Source organism: Salvelinus namaycush, chromosome 29, assembly GCF_016432855.1.
Source record: "Salvelinus namaycush isolate Seneca chromosome 29, SaNama_1.0, whole genome shotgun sequence".
Lineage (NCBI taxonomy): Eukaryota > Metazoa > Chordata > Actinopteri > Salmoniformes > Salmonidae > Salvelinus > Salvelinus namaycush.
In genome coordinates this window covers 26,782,162-26,795,439 of record NC_052335.1, presented here as the reverse complement: position 1 = coordinate 26,795,439, position 13,278 = coordinate 26,782,162, and positions in this window count along the sequence as shown.

Here is a 13,278-nt window from a genome sequence, read left to right as displayed (position 1 = left end):
GTAGGCCAGTGGCACAACATCTCAATTGAATCCATTTTAAATTCAGACTTTAACACATCAAAACGTGGAAAAAGTCAAGGGGTCTGGATACTTTCAGAATGTACTGTATGTGTGAGTGTGTGGGTAGACTCCAATGTGTGTGCATAGAGTCAGTGCAAGAGAGTTAGTGCAAAAGAAGGTCATTGCAGGTAGTCCGGGTAGGCATTTGATTAGCTATGTAGCAGTCTTGTTTATGTATTTAAATAACAACTAATATGACTACAAACATAATACATTATCGTTCATGTTGTGACTCCATGTCTTTCATGTGCTTATGACAAATAAACAAACAAACTTGACAAAAGCAATTCAACCAATGTCCAACAGGCAGAACATAACATGTGCTGGGTCATTCCACGAAATGAGTGCCTTTTGTGTCCTTTTGATTTGTTGAGTAGAAGCTATGCACCAATATTGCATTTTGAAAGTATGTTATATGAAATGAAGTGCCTGTTAATATAGACCACATGGAGAAATCAATAAATCTGATTTTCAATATGCATAAAGATTTGCTGAAGTGCCAAAGTTCTGCATTTTGACATGCCTCCGTGCACCCTTTATGACTTCTAGGAAGATTTTAACCCACTAACCCTTCAAATACCTCCAACTTTTCACCATCATTGTAAAACCCTAGTTATTTCATTGCTTTGACAAAGTTCATTCTGAAGATTATTATTTATTTAATGTAAGTAGTGATTCAATTACATTTGTCCCTCATTTTAAGGTGAACCCTGTGAACTCAGAAATGTGAGTTATAGATGTTTAATTCCCATTGAAAGCAAGACTAAGAAGCGTTAGATCTGTTATGTGTGCTATTTCTAAGCTTCCCGTTCTGCACTTTCGTTTTTGCATCATTAACGTTTGGTTTTGTACACCAGCTTCAAACAGCTGAAGATAGAATATTTTTTCTTATGGAAAATATATTTCACATTGGTTTAGATGGTACAATGATTCTCTACACAATTACTGCTTGTTTTGTCACAAACTGAAATTAGGCGAACTATTTGAATGTTAGCAACCAGGAAATGGCAGAGCAATTTCTGCATTACCTGCATTTGAGCAAAGATGCAAATGTATCTACATGTATTTTAAATATATTTTACGTGATGTTAAATATATTAAAAGTATTTTCTTCTCAGATGGGACCACTCAAACCTGTGCCTTGTTGGAGATCACTACCTCCATCCTCTCCCAAGTTAATAGCTGATCTGACAAGATTGGATAGGTGAAAGTGTTAAGTTGGAACCCATTATTTTCCTGGGCCAATTCCATCAGATCAGTGATCTCTTAAGGGAATGAAGGATATCGGCCCATTGCGTTTTCAAATTATTCAAGAGAGCCATAATTTCAGATATGACACCTTTTGAAGAATAACTCAACCATAACTTAAGTTATAGTACAGAATGGTAACATCTGTCATTTCTTTCTGACTCTTACAACCCTTCTAAATTAGCATCCTGTAGCTGCTTTCAAACAGCTGTTATTTTTCCACTGCTATGAAAACTTAACAAAGACATGGGCATGAAAACACAGGTTGTCAAACCAAACGGCTAAAAAGGCAAAAAAACGACAAACTTTCCCCAACTGTTTCAGTCCTTGCATGGAACCAACAATTAATAGAATACCAGGAGGTTATCACAGTCTGAGCTAACAGCAGCTGTCTGCTCATCACCACCAGAGGATAAAGCTGCCACTCTTGGCAGGAAAGGAAATTTGGATTATGTTGAACCTTTGATGTTGTTTGCTTTCTCAGAGACACCATATATAGTAGCAAGAAAAGCTTTTTAGTAGCCAAAAATGCTTTTTAGTAGTGAGATTATAAAGGTAACTGCCAAAATAAAGGAAACACCAACATAGTGTCTTCATTGGGCATTGGGCCACCACGAGCCAGAAAAGCTTCATTGCACTTTGGCATAGATCCTACAAGTGTCTGGAGCTCTATTGAAGGGATGCGTTCTGGTGGTGGAAAACGCTGTCTCAGGTGATGCTCCAGAATCTCCCATAAATTGGGTTGAGCTCTGGTGACAGACATTGTTTTCATGCGCATCAACCCATTGAGTGACCACTCGTGCCTAGTGGATGGGTGCATTGGAATTTTATGGGGGCATAGCCATGGTAGCCAAAATAATGGCCAGAATAAATGGCCTGTCCAGCTTTTTTATTTATGACCTGAAACATGATGGGATGTTAATTGCTAAATTAACTCAGGAACCACACTATGTGGAAGCACCGGCTTTCAATATACTTTGTATTCCTCGTTTACTCAAGGGTTTCCATTATTTTGGCAGTTACCTGTAGTTGAATAACACTGGATTAAGTTATGATTAGGGGAGCTCCTGCATATAATCAATAAAATATCAATCATATTTCATTGTCACATTTCTATCCAGGAACACCACAAACGTTCACCAAAATCTCAGAGCTAAATTACAGAAGGATGTAATCACCAAAGACATACCCCTCAAAGAGAAACATCCTACAGCACCTTCAGACCCTTAGCCCTCAAAGAAATGGCTGCACCTGTCAAAGAACAACTCATCGATGTATTGTGTTTTGCCACATTTCTTTTGAAGAGTAGACATTTTAGGTGACCCTTACAATGTTTTAGCGGTGCCGAATGGCTTACCTGGACACTCTCCCTGCGTGTCAGTCTGGTCCGCCAGAATGAGGTCGTTGATAAAACTTGATCATTACTCATTTCAGTTGCAAAGCACACAGCCAAAACATTTTGCACCAACGCAAGCTATCTTCACAGAAATGTTTTGTGAACAGTAGGTCATGAAATTAAGTTAACACTAGTGATGTTCTATCGATTCTTGGGGTCATTTAATATGTATCTGAGCTATACACCGTTCAAGCAGGCAGAAATACAGCCGCTACGATGAGTTTGGTATTTCTGCCTGCTTGAATTGACGAATAGTTCAGATACAGTGGCTTGCGAAAGTATTCACCCCCTTGGAATTTTTCCTATTTTATTGCCTTACAACCTGGAATTAAGATGCATTTTTGAGGGGTTTGTATCATTTGATTTACACAACATGCCTACCACTTTGAAGATGTAAAATATGTTTTTATTGTGAAACAAACAAGAAATAAAACAAAAAAATGGAAAACTTGAGCGTGCATAACTATTCACCCTCCCACAGTCAATACTTTGTAGAGCCACCTTTTGCAGCAATTACAGCTGTAAGTCTCTTGGGTTATGTCTCTATAAGCTTGGCACATCTAGCCACTGGGATTTTTGCCTATTCTTCAAGGCAAAACTGCTTCAGCTGCTCCAAGTTGGATGGGTTCTGCTGGTGTACAGCAATCTTTAAGTCATAACACAGAATCTCAATTGGATTGAAGTCTGGGCTTTGACTAGGCCATTCCAAGACATTTACATTTTTCCCCTTAAACCACTCGAGTGTTGCTTTAGCAGTATGCTTAGGGTCATTGTCCTGCTGGAAGGTGAACCTCCGTCCCAGTTTCAAATCTCTTGAAGACTGAAACAGGTTTCCCTCATGAATTTCCCTGCATTTAGCACCATCCATCATTCCTTCAATTCTGACCAGTTTCCCAGTCCCTGACGATGAAAAACATACCCACAGCATGATCCTGCCAACACCATGCTTCACTGTGGGGATGGTGTTCTCGGGGTGATGGAAGGTGTTGGGTTTGTGCCAGATATAGCATTTTCCTTGATGGCCAAATAACTCAATTGTACTCTCATCTAACCAGAGTACCTTCTTCCATATGTTTGGGGAGTCTCCCACATGACTTTTGGTGAACACCAAAAGTGTTTGCTTATTTTTTTCTTTAAGCAATGGCTTTTTTCCGGCCACTCTTCCGTAAAGCCCAGTTCGGTGGAGTGTACGGCTTAAAGTGGTCCTATGGACAGATACTCCAATCTCTGATGTGGAGCTTTGCAGCTCCTTCAGGGTTATCTTTGATCTCTTTGTTGCCTCTCTGATTAATGCCCTCCTTGCCTGGTCTGTGAGTTTTGGTGGGCGGCCCTCTCTTGACAGGTTTGTTGTGGTGCCATATTCTTACCATTTTTTAATAATGGATTTAATGGTGCTCTGTGGGATGTTCAAAGTTTTGGATATTTTTTTATAACCCAACCCTGATCTGTACTTCTCCACAACTTTGTCCCTGACCAGTTTGGAGAGCTCCTTGGTCTTCATGGTGCCGCTTGCTTGGTGGTGCCGCTTACTTAGTGGTGTTGCAGATTCTGTGGCCTTTCAGAACAGGTGTGTATATATACTGAGATCATGTGACAGATCATGTCACACTTAAATAAAGTCTACCTGTGTGCAATCTAACTAATTATGTTAAACTAATTATGTTAAAAATCTGTCGAAATTACAGGTTGTAATGCAACAAAATATAAAATATTCCAAGGGGTTGAATACTTTTGCAAGGCACTTTACACTTGAAAACATGAAATGACTCTGGGAGTTGATAGAGCATCACTCAGAGATGCACAAAAAACAATATAATTACATTTACATTTACATTTAAGTCATTTAGCAGACGCTCTTATCCAGAGCGACTTACAAATTGGTGCATTCACCTTATGACATCCAGTGGAACAACCACTTTACAATAGTGCATCTAAATCTTTTAAGGGGGGGGGTCAGAAGGATTACTTTATCCTATCCTAGGTATTCCTTAAAGAGGTGGGGTTTCAGGTGTCTCCGGAAGGTGGTGATTGACTCCGCTGTCCTGGCGTCGTGAGGGAGTTTGTTCCACCATTGGGGTGCCAGAGCAGCGAACAGTTTTGACTGGGCTGAGCGGGAACTGTACTTCCTCAGTGGTAGGGAGGCGAGCAGGCCAGAGGTGGATGAACGCAGTGCCCTTGTTTGGGTGTAGGGCCTGATCAGAGCCTGAAGGTACTGAGGTGCCGTTCCCCTCACAGCTCCGTAGGCAAGCACCATGGTCTTGTAGCGGATGCGAGCTTCAACTGGAAGCCAGTGGAGAGAGCGGAGGAGCGGGGTGACGTGAGAGAACTTGGGAAGGTTGAACACCAGACGGGCTGCGGCGTTCTGGATGAGTTGTAGGGGTTTAATGGCACAGGCAGGGAGCCCAGCCAACAGCGAGTTGCAGTAATCCAGGCGGGAGATGACAAGTGCCTGGATTAGGACCTGCGCCGCTTCCTGTGTGAGGCAGGGTCGTACTCTGCGGATGTTGTAGAGCATGAACCTACAGGAACGGGCCACCGCCTTGATGTTAGTTGAGAAGGACAGGGTGTTGTCCAGGATCACGCCAAGGTTCTTAGCGCTCTGGGAGGAGGACACAATGGAGTTGTCAACCGTGATGGCGAGATCATGGAACGGGCAGTCCTTCCCCGGGAGGAAGAGCAGCTCCGTCTTGCCGAGGTTCAGCTTGAGGTGGTGGTCCGTCATCCACACTGATATGTCTGCCAGACATGCAGAGATGCGATTCGCCACCTGGTCATCAGAAGGGGGAAAGGAGAAGATTAATTGTGTGTCGTCTGCATAGCAATGATAGGAGAGACCATGTGAGGTTATGACAGAGCCAAGTGACTTGGTGTATAGCGAGAATAGGAGAGGGCCTAGAACAGAGCCCTGGGGGACACCAGTGGTGAGAGCACGTGGTGAGGAGACAGATTCTCGCCACGCCACCTGGTAGGAGCGACCTGTCAGGTAGGACGCAATCCAAGCGTGGACCGCGCCGGAGATGCCCAACTCGGAGAGGGTGGAGAGGAGGATCTGATGGTTCACAGTATCGAAGGCAGCCGATAGGTCTAGGAGGATGAGAGCAGAGGAGAGAGAGTTAGCTTTAGCAGTGCGGAGCGCCTCCGTGATACAGAGAAGAGCAGTCTCAGTTGAATGACTAGTCTTGAAACCTGACTGATTTGGATCAAGAAGGTCATTCTGAGAGAGATAGCGGGAGAGCTGGCCAAGGACGGCACGTTCGAGAGTTTTGGAGAGAAAAGAAAGAAGGGATACTGGTCTGTAGTTGTTGACATCGGAGGGATCGAGTGTAGGTTTTTTCAGAAGGGGTGCAACTCTGTTCAACATGGCTGAATCTTTACTTTAATTAGGGCTACAGTTAACTAATGTCATGACCTGCTGCTCACAAAACATTTCTGGGAGGATGGCGTGCATTGGTACAGAACGTTTTGGCTGTGGGCTTGTGGGTCTTGTAGTAAACAAATATTGATCAAGTGACTTCATTCTCTTTTTAAACTATTCAGTCTGATATTGAGTCCTCAAGATTTCTGATGAGGTGGTATGCTGCTGTGAGTCGCTGGGAGGCAGTGTAGTTCTCGCTACATAGTGTGCTTTTATATCTGGCCTCATATCATGGACCAAACCCAACTGTTGAGAGCCAGGCGATCCTAATACTCATTTGATGTCCGCTGACTCATTGGATGAAGCCTTGCAACTGTTTGACTGGTACATGACCTGTGTGCTTTGAAAAAATAACATTAAGTCATTGTTTGACATTATCATTCATCATTGATGAATATATTAGGCCACATTTTTGTTACTGCAGACATACACAAAAACAACTGTCTTGGCATTCAAAATGAAATCAAAGCAGCTCTGTGTCTCCAAACCCTGTGGGCACAGTGGGAGGGAAGGTGCTTGTGGTCTGTAAAAAGCAGACAAAAGTTATCTTTAAACCCCCAACCTGTCACTGTGGAGCTTAAGACACCTTAAAGTATCAACATCTCCAAGGAACGTGTGGGTCCTGCTTACACCGAGAAGCACGAGACACTGACTGTGTCTTGACCTCTGAAGTTCCTCAGCACAGTGACATGCTTGTTGTGTGTATGTACTGACATGTACAGTACTATATATACAACAGTATGTGGACACACCTTCAAATTAGTGGATTCGGCTATTTCAGCCACACCCGTTGCTGACAGGTATAGAAAATCGAGCACACTGCCATGCAATCTCCATAGACAAACATTGGCAGTAGACTGGCCTCACTGAAGAGCTCAGTGACTATCAGCATGGCACCGTCATAGGATGCCACCTTTCCAACAAGTCAGTTTGTAAAATTTCTGCCCTGCTTGAACTTCCCCGGTCAACTGTAAGTGCTGTTATTGTGAAGTGGATAATTCTAGGAGCAACAAAGGCTCAGCCGCAAAGCGGTAGGCCACACAAACTCACAGAATGGAAACACCACGTGCTGAAGCGCCTAGCATGAAAAAATCATCTGTCCTCAGTTGCAACACTCACTACCGAGTTCCAAACTGCCTCTGGAAGCATTGTCAGCACAAGAACTGTTCGTAGGGAGCTTCATGAAATGGGTGTGGAAGAACTTGACTGGCCTGCACAGAGCGCTGACCTCAACTCCATCGAACACCTTTGGGATGAATTAGAACGCCAACTGCGAGCCATGCCTAATCAGCCCAACATCAGGGCTCGACCTAACTAAAGGCTGAATGGAAGCAAGTCCCCGCAGCAATGTTCCAACATTGTTATAGGCTGTTATAGCAACAAAGGGGGGACCAACTCCATATTAATGTCCATGATTTTGGATTGAGATGTGCGACGAGCAGGTGTCCACATACTTATGGTCATGTAGTGTATGTGTAACGGATAGATGCACACACACACACACACACACACGCACACACTACATGTTAATGTTTTTAAATGTATGCAAATTGTAAAATATTCTGTCTGTAATGTATTTGTCTTTTTCATTAGGTGTAGGACCTCAGTAAGACTAGCTGTCACCATTGGCATTGGCTAATGGAAATCTTAATAAATCTAACAAAAACAGTAACTGTGGGGCTGGGTAAGAAAAACAATTTTCTTCGACAAAATAATTATATTATATTCTAGAATGCCAAGCATCTAATGGTTTATTTATTGTTTCGTTTTCACTAGCATCTTCAGAATGTATGGAAATAGATAACTGTGGGTCATTAATATGATGCGTTGCATTGGGCAAGAGGACAGATCTGATCCAGTAATTGGACATTGATGCGAGGAGCGTAAGTAGAAACAGAGCTAGAGATGCTGTAAGGTGAACTGTGCCATGTCTATTCTAATCTGAGATGTTGTTCACAGTGAGGCTGGAGTGTAAAATGAAAAGTTGTGATGAAACCAAAGACATCTGCTGAAATCTGGCTCTGCATCATCATCGAATCACTACAGTAACTGTCTAAATGTGGCCCACATCGCTATCAGCGTGTGTAGGTGAGTGGGTGAACATGGCAGAGACAGGTGGGAGGGAGATGAGAAAGATAGACTGCCAACGCAAATAAACAACAGTAAAATACTCACTATGATCCACTTCATAAATGCCAGAACTATTGAAGTTGATGATGCAGTGATCAAGGCCTATTCTATACAGGGAAAAAATCAGTTTGGCACAGTATTTCAGATATTGGCTGAAGGGCAAGTGAGTGTGAGCATTCCAATGACCCTGAAGAACCTTAAAATCCTTACTCAACAAAGACCATGCCAAGAGTAGAGAAAGGGGAGAAGTACCTCTCAGGGACTGTGGTGTGTCAAATGAAGTCCTCACCTACTAATGAAGATGTTGGATATACAATACCCTATTTAATAAGAAGTGCAATGGGTTTCCTCAAAAGTTTTGAGTAATGACAGCACATTGGGGTTTACATTGTACATTCATCTTTCGCGCCACCGCCAGAGAGAGAGAAGACAGCGAAGAAAAAAACATTTACCTACCAACATGTATAGGCTGCTGTAGCCTACATATTTATTTTGTTTGTCATTCTATCGTTTTCATGGAATTTAAGTGGTAATTAAATATACTTAAAATTAAAAATCTTAGGGCTAGGCTTCCCATCAGGACACCTGTTGACAACATCCAATGAAATTGGAGTGCTCGCAATTCAAATAAATAATCGTAATATTAAACATTTATGAACGTACAAGTATCTTATATTGGTTAAAAGCTTCAATTTGTGTTAATCTAACTGCATTGTCCGATTTACAATAGGCTTTACAGCGAAAGCATACCATGTGATTGTTTGAGGATGGCGCCCCACATCAACATATTTTTCAAACAGCACAGGCTTCATAAAATCACAAATAGCGATGAAATAATCACTTACTTTTTGAAAATCTTCCTCTGTTTGCAATCCCAAGAGTCCCAGCTACAGCATGCAATGGTCGTTTTGTTAAATAAAATCCTTCTTTATATCCCAAAAAGTCAGTTTAGTTGGCGCCATCGATTTCAGTAATCCACTCGTTCAACATGCTGACAAAGGAATCGAAAAAACTACCGCTAAACTTTGTTAAAACAAGTCAAACTACGTTTCTAATCAATCCTCAGGTACCATAAAATGTAAATAAACTATAATATTTCATACGGAAAGAAGTATGTTCAATAGAAAAGTAAAATTAGCAAGTGCACGTCCTCTTCCTCACAGACTGATTTCCAACTGTGACTCCCGGTACAAAAACTCTAAATTCTTCCTCGTTTTGAGAGAACAAAGCCTGAAACCTTGAACAAAGACTGTTGACATCTACTGGAAGCCATAGGAATTACAATCTGGGAGCTGGAATTACATAGGACCCATAGCTTTCCATTGAAAGAGCATGGGGTCTCAACAACAAAAAAATTCAGGTTGGTTTGTCTTTGGATTTTTGGCTACCAAATCAATTGTGTTATAGTCTCATACATTATTTTAACATTTCTACAAACTTCAAAGGGTTTTCTATCCAACGATACCAATTATATGCATATCCTGGCTTCTGGGCCTGAGTAACAGTCAGGCGGAAATTCTGAAAAAAGGACCCTAGCCCTAAGAAGATTTATTAATATACAGTATCTGAGTACAGTTACTTAAAGTGATTTTGTAGTCATAACTCAAATTGATAGAGTCACTGTGACCGTGTAGAGGGTCCAGAATTCAGTTGTATCAGCTTGACATTTTTGAGTAATGTCCCCACTAAACCACACCTCCAATATCATTTCCCAGTGTACTTTGCCTTTTCAAATGAATTGTAGAGTTACCACCCATAACTATTTGTTAGGGACAGAGACATGGTTGTTGAATGCATCATTTTCAGTCCTGTAGCCTTCACCAAGTCAGTTTCTAGGCAAATGTTATCATTATATGTACGATAATTATTAACTGGGTGGTTGCTGATGCTGATTGGCTGACAGCTGTGGTATATCACGGGTACGACTAAACAATAATTTTTATTGCTCTGATTATGTTGGAAACCAGTTTATAATAGCAATAAGGCACCTCTGGGGGTTATGGTATATTACTAATATACCACACCCCCTCGGGCCTTATAGCTTAATTAAACTCTTTATGACAATACATTACATATCTCATGAGGCCTAATTTTAGGCTTAGCTTTACCTTAATACAGTGGCATGAAACGCATGGTTTACAGGCTACATCAGGGCTGCAAGTAGGTTTGCAAAATTTTTATAACTTTGCCAAAGATCCCAGTTTTTTCTATCCTTGTTGAAGGATTTCCAGGAATCTTCCAACTGGGATTTCTGGTAAACCTGGGAAATTTACCAGAATTATGCAACCTTATCTATAATACTGTATGTTACACCAAAAACACATCCTCAGTCATTTCTTATCTGAAGCCGAATAGTCAAAACAATTCCTCATGCAGCCAAAACTCAACAGCGTGCACCCTTAGGCAGGATATATGCTTTGATTGAATAGGCTCACAAGAAAGGCTAATAGTTTGTTAACACCATCTGCTTTCATTTGCTCATGAAACAGTAATTCAACAAGATCTAAATGCATATTCCCATGAAACTAATTGACGTGAAGAATTATAATTCACGATGGACATTGATGATGGCCTATTTTGAAATGAGGTATGCCTAACTTGGTGTTTGAGGGTATTAAAATAGAACATGTTCTTGAGACAATATGTGTGGGCATAGGCAGATGTTGCAATTGGAGGATATTCAATAGGTTACATCTGTCGGTACAAACTTTGACTGATAAATGATGACGTTAAAAAAAATGAGCACTCCCTCAACTAAGAAATAGCACTACACCACTGAATATCTCTAAGAATAGATCTGTATAAACCATATGTTCAAAATATTATTTTCTCTAGCTATGTGAGAAAGATATGGCAAGCCTAGGAGTCCTTCTTCAGTAGCAGAGTGACTTTCCCCTCAAAACAGTAAGCTGTGGGAGGTATGGCTGGCCCAATGAAAAAGCCCTGTAAGAACTCACTTTGTCAACCTTCTGAAGGTCTAAGCAAGCACACAAACTCCATCATAAGTGACTCGTTTCAGGAAACTAGGCATATGTCGCACGTCACTACTTCACAGGAGAGTAATTTGAACGTAAAGATTTTTTTTTTAAATCAAAATGCGTTTTTTGGCAGAAATGCCTTCTGGCTTTTGAAATGTTGCTACATAAGACCGGATCCAGGTGGTCGGTCACATATTTCATAACCACACACTGTGATAAGTAAGTGTCTTGTATGGTCAATATTCCTGTCAATTCAGAATCCTTTAGATCACCCTTTGTATCCTATGTTTATTTATTTTCCAGGAATCAGTTGCAGTCAGTTACTGCAGTCAGAGTGTCCCAAACAGTGAGCCAAGCGTTCACTTCTGCCTCCACTGGTGATTCACTCAGTTCATTAATCAGAGTGAAATGGACTTGGGCTCACTTAGTTAGCCGGGCCCCAGCACCCCCTCTATAACATCAACATCTGTCCAGACTCTATTATTCTCCCCATTAGCTTCATCAGTGAATGATACCCAGCTACTGACTCTTTGGAAGGTGGGCCCCTTACTTTCTGGTAGTTATGATGAACGAGTGACTGACTACTCTCCCCCACCATGTTTGGGGCGGCAGGTAGCCTAGTGGTAAGAGCATTGAGCCAGTAACCGAAAGGTTGCTGGATTGAATCCCTGAGCTGACAAGTAGAACATCTGTTGATTTGCCCCTGAACAAGGCAGTTAACCCACTGTTCCCTGGTAGGCTGTCATTGTAAATAAGAATTTGTTCTTAACTGACTTGTGTAGTTAAATAAAGTTTATATTAAAAAAAAACAAGTGGCTTTGTGGTTCTTCAAAACCATGGGTGCTTCTCAGTACGCAAACTCCCAATATCTTACTATAGGGTCTCAAAAGCATGAGAAAGAGAAGAACAAAAATCTATTAGATAACCAAAGATTGTCTGAAGGCAAATGTACTAAAATGGCATAAGTCATAAAGCATGATTTTCATCATTAACTTTTCTGTGTGACTCATGTGACAAAGAAAACGGAATCAAGAAAACTGAATAATTTAATCATGAGCCTTCAGGAACTTTAGGGTGGATATTGTCTACTTTTTGTATATTACTTAAAATGTCCGAAGCTCAAACGATGATTTGTATTCACTTTGATATGTTAACCCTTTATCACAAATCATCATCAATCAATCTACCTTAATTAACAGAAAATGACTCAAGTAAAGGGGAAAGTCACCCAGTAAAATACTACTTGAGTAAAAGTCTAAAAGTATTTGGTTTTAAATCTAGTTAAGTATCAAAAGTAAATGTAATTGCTGAAATATACTGAAGTATAAAAAGTAAAAGTATAAATCATTTCAAATTCCTTATATTAAAACAAACCAGGCGGCACAATGTTCTTGTTTTTAACATTTCCAGATAGCCAGGGGCACACTCCAACACTCACACAGCTCAACTGTGGGTCACTGCAGATAAACACTATTATTTCCTCAGGATAGATCATTCATGCTAATGTCATAAATCTGGTTGCGGTAAAGTATGGAAAAGAAAGGAATATAAAGATCGTACACATCCCTGTTAAGTCCATGTTCTCATGTAGTCGGTATGTGCCCTTAGGTATTGTATGAGTTACAATCAGGAGACAAGGTAGCATCCCTGGAACTGCACAGCAATTCATCACATTTCTGACATTGGTATGTTTTTTGCTGAGAATGATGTGTTACAACATTCATGCTTTATTAAAGAATGATTAGAGAGAATGATTTATTTCAGCTTTTATTTCTTTCATCACATTCCCAGTGGGTCAGAAGTTTACATACAGTCAATTAGTATTTGGTAGCATTGCCTTTCAATTGTTTAACTTGGGTCAAACGTTTCAGGTAGCCTTCCACAAGCTTCCCACAATAAGTTGGGTGAATTTTGGCCCATTCCTCCTGACAGAGCTGGTGTAACTGAGTCAGGTTTGTAGGCCTCCTTGCTCGCACACGCTTTTTCAGTTCTGCCCACAAATGTTCTATAGGATTGAGGTCAGAGCTTTGTGATGGCCACTCCAATACCTT